This window comes from Pteropus alecto, unplaced genomic scaffold, assembly GCF_000325575.1.
Source record: "Pteropus alecto unplaced genomic scaffold, ASM32557v1 scaffold87, whole genome shotgun sequence".
NCBI classification, from domain to species: Eukaryota; Metazoa; Chordata; class Mammalia; order Chiroptera; family Pteropodidae; genus Pteropus; species Pteropus alecto.
The window spans coordinates 15,178,892-15,186,566 of NW_006443225.1; positions in this window are offsets into that span (position 1 = coordinate 15,178,892).

Here is a 7,675-nt window from a genome sequence, read left to right on the forward strand (position 1 = left end):
TGAAATCCGTGTCCCTTCCCGCACACCTTGTCCCACTCGTCTCTCCAACGTGGCTGCACCCGAGTTGTGCCCCTTTGTAATAAAACCGTCACCTAGTGAGTAAACTGTTTTCCTGAGCTCTGCGAGCAGCTCTAGCAAATTACAGAACCGGAGGAAAGGGCCATGGGACCCCTAGGTGTACACCCAGTTGGTCAGAAACGCGGTGACAACCTGGACTTGCACTCGACATCCGAGGGGCGGCCGTGTCGTGGGACGGAGCTCTCAGTTCACCTCGGTGGTGTCACTGCCCTCAGGCTGTGAGTGTCAGGACGGCTGGTGTAGAAACCCACACCTCTGCTGCCGGAAGTGGGAGAAAAGAAAACCTGTGTTTTTTCATCCATTGAGTTGGTGTCTGGAAAATCGGAGAATCGGTCGGTGGTGTGAAAAAACATTCCGGAAAGTGTGTCAGTCTCATTCGGCCATCTTTACCCCGTGTTTCTAACACTTTTCTCAGAACTACAAGTGTATGTATAAAATGAAGCCTGTAGATATCCCTTGTTTGTAATTACTTAAATTTCCTTGCAATGGACATAAATTTGTAACTTTTCTAAAACAAGTCGGGAGGGGACGCAGGGGTTGAATGACTTCTTTGAATTCCTTTTATTGGTGAGTCTTTTGAGGGGTGTCACCTTAGCAATCACCTCTCAGTCCTTCCTTATTGTCCCCCCCTTTTCAAAAGACTTCATCATTCATCAAACATTCTTTCTCTCGTCTCACTTAAAAAGGAAGAAAAAAACCTGAAGCTTGCAGCTACTTACACCTTTTCATTCTTTCCTCTCTTTGGCAATTGTCAATGACATTTGAAATTAGTAAGATATCGCTAATAAACCATCCCCAAATTTAGCGGTTTATAGCAGTCCCCAACCTCGGTGGCACCAGGGACCGGTGCTCCTATGAGAACGTAACGCCTGATGATCTGAGGCGGTGATGCTGGTGCTGGGAGCAGCTGCAAATGCAGATGAAGCTTTGCTCACTCGCCCGCTGCTCACCTCCTGCTGTGCAGCCCAGTTCCTAACAGGCCACATACTGGTACCAGTTCGTGGCCCATGGGTGGAGGATCCCTAGTTTAAAACAACAGCAGTTTATTTAGTTCAGGCAATCTGAGCGAGGCTCGGTCGCTTGTCCCTGCTCCATGCAGTATCGGCCAGGCAGCTCGCCGGCTGGGAGCCAAATCACGTAAGGGTTCACTCACTCACACGTGTGGGTGGTGCTGGCTGTCCGCTGGGATGTCAGTGGGGCTGTCCACCAGGACGTCAGCGGGGCTGGCCGCCAGAACACCTACCTGGGGCCTCTGTAGCTGCTCGGCTTCTTCGCAGCATGGTGGCTGGGGTCCAAGACACAGGAAGTCAGACAGCAGTCTTCAAAGGCCTGGGCCCAGCAGCTGGCATAGATATGCTGTGAATTCTGCCACACTGGTCAAGTAGTCACGGGGTCCAGATTCGAGGGGTGGAGACTCGCCCCCAACCCGCCTCCATGGGAGACATGTCAAAGAATTTTAGGGTCACATTTAAAACTCCACACATTCTCTAAAACATACCACCCTGTCTTACTGTATTGCTCCTGAATTTAAAAAAAAAAAAGCGAAACTGACAGTTTCCGTGGATACCTGGGTCGGCAGGAACCACCGCAGCCGCCTTACTCATCTGACGCCTTCCTTCCCACGGAAATATGTTCAAGAAGAACAGGGCTTAGTGTGCTTTCCCACCCGCTCGCCTCTCAGGTCGAGCGGGAGGCTCCGAGCAGGCGAAGGCAGTTAGCAGGTGCAGCAGCACTAGAGACCGAAAAGGTAAGCTGGGAGCTGGAAGACACTCCCAGGCAGTGCCACGCGGTGGAGACGTTTAATCGTGCTGTGCTTCTGGGACATTCTGCAGTTAGAAGTGGGCCACGGCGCCAGTGAGGGGGTAGGAAGTGACCTAGGGCGGGGCCAGCGGCACGCAGGCCGACAAGGTCACGACTGCTCGCCGCCCACAGCGGCGGTGTCCCTTCCCGCCAGCCCACCTGAGCATCACCTGCAGGCTCAAGCCATTTGTTCGTTTCCCCCCTGAGCGCGCATGCCGGTGACGGGGTCCAGAGCATGCCACCCAACACACGGCACCTTGGCATCCTGCGCACCTTAAACCGAAGGCATTTGTGAAATGGCCAGTACGGGAAAGACTTTCTGACCTTCCCCATGACAGGTCATGAGACTCTCACGTAAAGGTGTCCTCCCTGCACCTGGAGGAAAAGAGCTCCCTCATCTCACCCCCATCGCAGAGGGGAGCCCGCTGGAACAGGCCTTGCCGAGTCCCCCAGTTCACTACACTCCCCGCTCATGACCTCTGCCCCTCCCGACTGTGCCCTTCCCCAAAGCCGGCACGACAGCACGAGCTTCCATCGTTCCTCCCGCCTTCACGTCCTTGGGAAGGCCCCGTGTCACACGAAACTTACGTTAAATACATTCGTACGCTTTTCTCTCGTGAAGCTGTCTTTTGTGGCGAGGCCCCAGTGGAGAACTCAGAGGCCCAGAGGAGAAGCACTGTCTTCCTCTCCGTCCCCTGCGAGAGACAGCGAGGCCCGCAGGTGCAGGAGGAAATCGGCGCCCCTCCGTGCCCCACACAGCAGCCTGTCCGTCCACCTGCACGAGGTGCTGGCATTGTTCTCCACCCTGCCCGCTGCCCCCAACACACAGGCACCCACACGTGTACGCACGCACACACACGCACACGCAAACACACGTGCACGCACACACGTGCACGCACACGCATGGCGAATACGCACACACCATTTCTTATGTGTACGCACGCACACACACGCACACGCATACACATGTGCACACACGCATGCATGCACACACACGAGCACACGCATGGCGAATACGCACACACCATTTCTTAAGACCTGATACACAACTTTCCTGTCTAGTACCTGCTGGCCTCTAGGGGAGGCACCCACCTGGGCTCCCTCACCTCCCAGGCCATCCTTCCCTGAGGGCTGTCCCAGATGTCTCGGAGAAGAAGCCACTGCCGCCTCGAAGCCTGGCTGTTGGCCCTTCTCTCCTTTCCTCCCCAACCCCACCTTCGACCACTAACCTCTACTGAGTGTACCAACCTTTTGGGAACCTACTTTCCTAGCTCCTAATGTGCTAGCAACTGCACTGAGCAGTGTAAAGGGGACGCAGCATGAACCTGAGTAAAAGGTTCAACCTCATACCCCTATCGACACATTTCTACATTCTCCCAACCTTGCTGTGGCCCAGGAGGCAGGGCTTCACCAGGAGGTGACAGTGCCTGAGGCTCCGTACTAAGGACTCCGGGAAACGCGTCTTCTCCAGCCCCTGACTGCTGCACCGCGTGATTGCAGGTCAGGTCTCTCCTCCTAGGCTTTGTTTTCCAGCTTTTAAAATTTCTCCCAACTGGAGTAAATAGAGCTGGCTAGTTAGGGGCCCTTCAATGTCGGGGACCAGCAGGGGGCACTGTTGGCCGCCCAACCTTTGCCGCTGCAGTATCTGGACCTCTGTTTTAAGCCCATCACTGTCAGTTTTATTCAACCCAAAGTTCGACAAACATCGGAAGGTGTGCGCGCCGCCGGGGTGAGTTCCGTGGCCGTCCTCGCTTCCATCTCTGCTCCGCCCCATCGCTATTTCCTTTATTCCCCTCGTATCTTAATAACCACTTAGAAATTCTCATCCTCCTAAGACCAGTCCCTGGCCTCTCCCCTCCGCCTCTCCCTGTTCAAGAGATCTTTGTTCATTAACCGAATGTTTTTTATAAGCATCTGCAAGACCCACGAGGGGAAGCAAAGACGGCAGACTTGACAAGGCTTCCAGACTTGTCGCTCGCTGGTGCGGCGCTAAGGTCACGTAGGGTGCTTGTGCAGAAAGGGCCACTCCCATGTCCTGCTTATCAGGGAGCCGGTCCCACGCGGCTCGCATGTGAAGCATATCACGGCTTTATCTGGAGCATTCCATTTGTATTTACAGAGGGAGCTGGGCAGTCTCCCTTCCCGGGTAAACAGGTATTACAGTGGCTTTTATCCAGTCATGAGGCTGGCTGTCCTCCAGGAGCAACCTACTTCGTGTCTGGGTCATGTGTGGCCATCTGTGATTGTTCAGGAGTGAGCCAAGCATCCTGTATGAACCCTAACATGCTCTCCCACCTGCAGCATTCAAAACCAAAGACACGCCCCTAAATTACGCTCACAGCCCATTTTAATAAAGGTTCTTCAAGAAGCCCATGATAGCGATCCACAAAATGAGACTCTGCCACACTGCGCTCCCTGCGGAGGTCACGTCAAGGTCGGTGGGAGCCGGCGCTCTCTTTTAATTTCATTCTAGTTATTAGCAGCCCCTCCCGCCCGCCTCAGAGAATCCATCCCTAATTTCCATTCGTAATGTTTACTTTTAGCAACCGAGTGCAGAGCAGCTGCTGCTCCGTCCAGGTGACCACGCGGCCACCCAGGAATCAAAGGCTCCTGGTCCCAAGTCCTTTCTCTTCCCAAAGCACGAGTCTCCTCAGCCCGGGGCTGTTCTGTCACATCCACTTTGTGGCACCAACTAAAGGGAAACATCTTCTCTATTCACAATGCTTCTGACGCCAAACTTGTGAGGGTTTTGCGCACAGGAACCAATTCACCAACTCCCTGGACACTAACTGACTTTCCTACAATTCAATTCAGTTTTGACACTAGCTACCAGGAGTTAGCGCAGACCCCGCAGCTTAAGGGCTCAGCCCCATAAGACTGCCCCAGGCTGCAGATGCCAACCACAAGTCCCAGGCCTGCTGACCAACTTGCCTACAGACGGGGCGTTCCCATAACCTCCTCCTTGGGTTCAATAACTAATTGGAATAGGTCACCCGACTCAGAGAAACACTTCTGTTTAGCAGTTTATTATAAGGGTCCCAATGAGCCGCCCCATGAGGAGGTACCCGAGGCGAGGTCTGGAAGGGCCCTGAGCATGGCGGTCCCTGCCCCCGTGGAGGGGGGTGTGCCACCTCCCAGCATGTGATGAGTTCTTGTTCACCAGCCCAGAATCTCTCCGGACCCCATCGGTCAGGGTTTTTAGGGGCGCTTCACTATGCAGGCATGACTGATAAATCATTGGGCACTGGCGATTAAGTCGACCTCCCGCTTTGCCCTCCCCAGAGGTGGGGGGTGGGGGTAGAGGAGCCGACAGCGAGAGACTGAGTTCCACCCTCTAGCCTTGTCTTGGTTTCGGGGTGACCAGCCCCTGTCTTGAAGCTATCTAGGGTCCCCAGCTACCAGTCACCTCATTAGCATACAAAAGACACGCATCGCTCTGGAGATTCTAAGGACCTTAATATTATAACAAAATTATTATCTTAAATATCATGACAAAAGATGCCTCTATCTCCTCTATCGCTCAGGCAATTACAAGGATTTTAAGAGTTCTGTGTCAAAAACTGGAGGTAGAGACCAGATGTACATTTCTTACTATGTCACAAATGCATTTACGGAAAAACTTTAAATGCACCTTCTGGGCGGACACAGCTCCATAAGCCCAAGGGAAAAGCAGTGAGCGGCAGAAGCCCTCCTCACCCCTCGGAGGCGCCCTCCTCACCCCTCGGAGGCGGCTTCATGAGCCCCAGACAGCCAGCCCCTTGTCTCTGGATAGTCCCTTAAGCCAGCTGGTGGTTGACTCAGCGCCCATGGGTCAAAAAGGCTCTCGCCACCACCGTATCCGGGCCACTCAGCCACTTCCTCCCAGGGAGTGTCTGTCGCCTCCTTATCTGGTCAGGTCACAGCTTTCCCAGCATGTCCTTCAGCACCGGGCTCCCCGAATGCCGTCAGAATTATCCACACACCCCACATTCAGAACACAGAGCCAGAGCCAGTCTCGGGCGGGACTCGCGACATCGAGCTTGGGGTCTTGCCCCTGAGTATGCTCGAGGCCCAGACCGGAAATCGGGCTGACCGGAGTCTCAGCTCCTGCGATGCCACAGGATGGTTTCGACAGACATCCGCAGACAGTGTGCGAGGAAAGGATTCTTTGATCAAACCCTGAGTTCAACAAAGTTGAAGAAGCTTCTTTGCTGTGGAATTTCTCCAAGCCTCCCCTCGGCCAATACGGATGGAGTCTCCGAGAAGGGACAGGATAGGCTCTGTCCCCCAAACTCACCTGACCATAGGCACTTTGGGGCAGGAGCACATCCTCGGCGGATGTTTTGGGATACAGTTAAGCACAGGTGGCTGTCAAGCCGAGGGACTCTGCCTGCAGATGGAGCCAAAGGCTCCGATTCTCGGCCGGGAATCGAAAGATTTCCGGTAAAATAAAAACGGTCATTACGTTGCTAAATTTTCCCTATATTTTCAATCATCGCCTGATCGTTTCTTAAAATAGACTTAATTTTCAAGTAGTTTTAGGCTCACAAAAGAATAGAGTGGAAGGTACAGAGATGTCCCATATAGCCCCGGCCCCCACACACGCACAGCCTCCCCCTTGATCAGCGTCCCCCACCAGAGTGGGACACCTGTGACAACTGACAAACCTACGCTGACACGTCATGATCACCAAACGTCCAAAGTTTACAGGGTTCCCCATTTGTGTTGTAATGCTATGGGTTTGACCAAATGTATAATGACATGTATTTGTCACCAACTCATCATATTTTCATAGGCTTTAATCTCCATCCTCTGGTAGCTCTATTTTCTTAATTCTAAGACCCAAAATGCCACCTGGAAAGGGCCGCTGATGTCCCAATGTCTAAAAAAATTGGTTTTAGTGCTTTAAACCCGGTTAGCAAACTGTGGCCTGTGGGTCAAAACTGGCCTGCTGGTTTTGCAAATGAAGTTTTTTTTTTTTTCAAACGAAGTTTTTTTTTTTTTTTTTAAATACATCCACATTGTCTATGGCTGTTTTTATGAGTAACTGAAAGAGTGACTGTTGGAACCCCCAAAATCGAAAATATTTACTGTCTGGCTTTTTATAGGAAAAGTTTGCCAGTCTCCCTTTAAAAGAGAAATGAAAGGTAATCTCAGTTCTCTCTCTCTCTCTCTCTATATATATACGTATATATATATACACATATATACACGTATACATATATATACACATATATATAGTCTTTTCCAAGTTCAATTTCAAATCATCTTGCTAATTTAAGCTTGAAACGATGCAGTTAATTGTGTTTTGTGCCCTTTAACCGTCTGTGTTCAGACGCACCTCATCTCATTGTGCTTTGCGTCATCGCGCTTCAGATATCACATGTTTTACAAATTGAAGGTGTGTGGCAACCCCGCATCAAGCAAGTCTACTGGAGCCATTTTTCCAACAGCATTTGCTCACTTTGTGTCGCATTTTGGTAATTCTTGCACTATTTCAAATCTTTTCATGGCTATTATATTTGCCTGACGTCCAGGCAAGAAACTAAAGATTCTTCTGGAGAACCCGGCTGGCTGCAAGAGAAAACGCTGTTGGAGTTACCGGCCAAGAACAGCAACGACAATGAGGCTGGCTATCACAGCACCGCACATCCCACACACCAAGCCGCCTGGGCCATGCGCCGGGACCTGGCAAATTTCAATAACATCACGTTTCCAGGGGGTATCGGCGCCTCCCAGACGCAGGAATAAAGCACCTAGCGTGAAAGATAAAGACCAAAAGTGCTGTAAGCCAACCATATATATATATATATATATT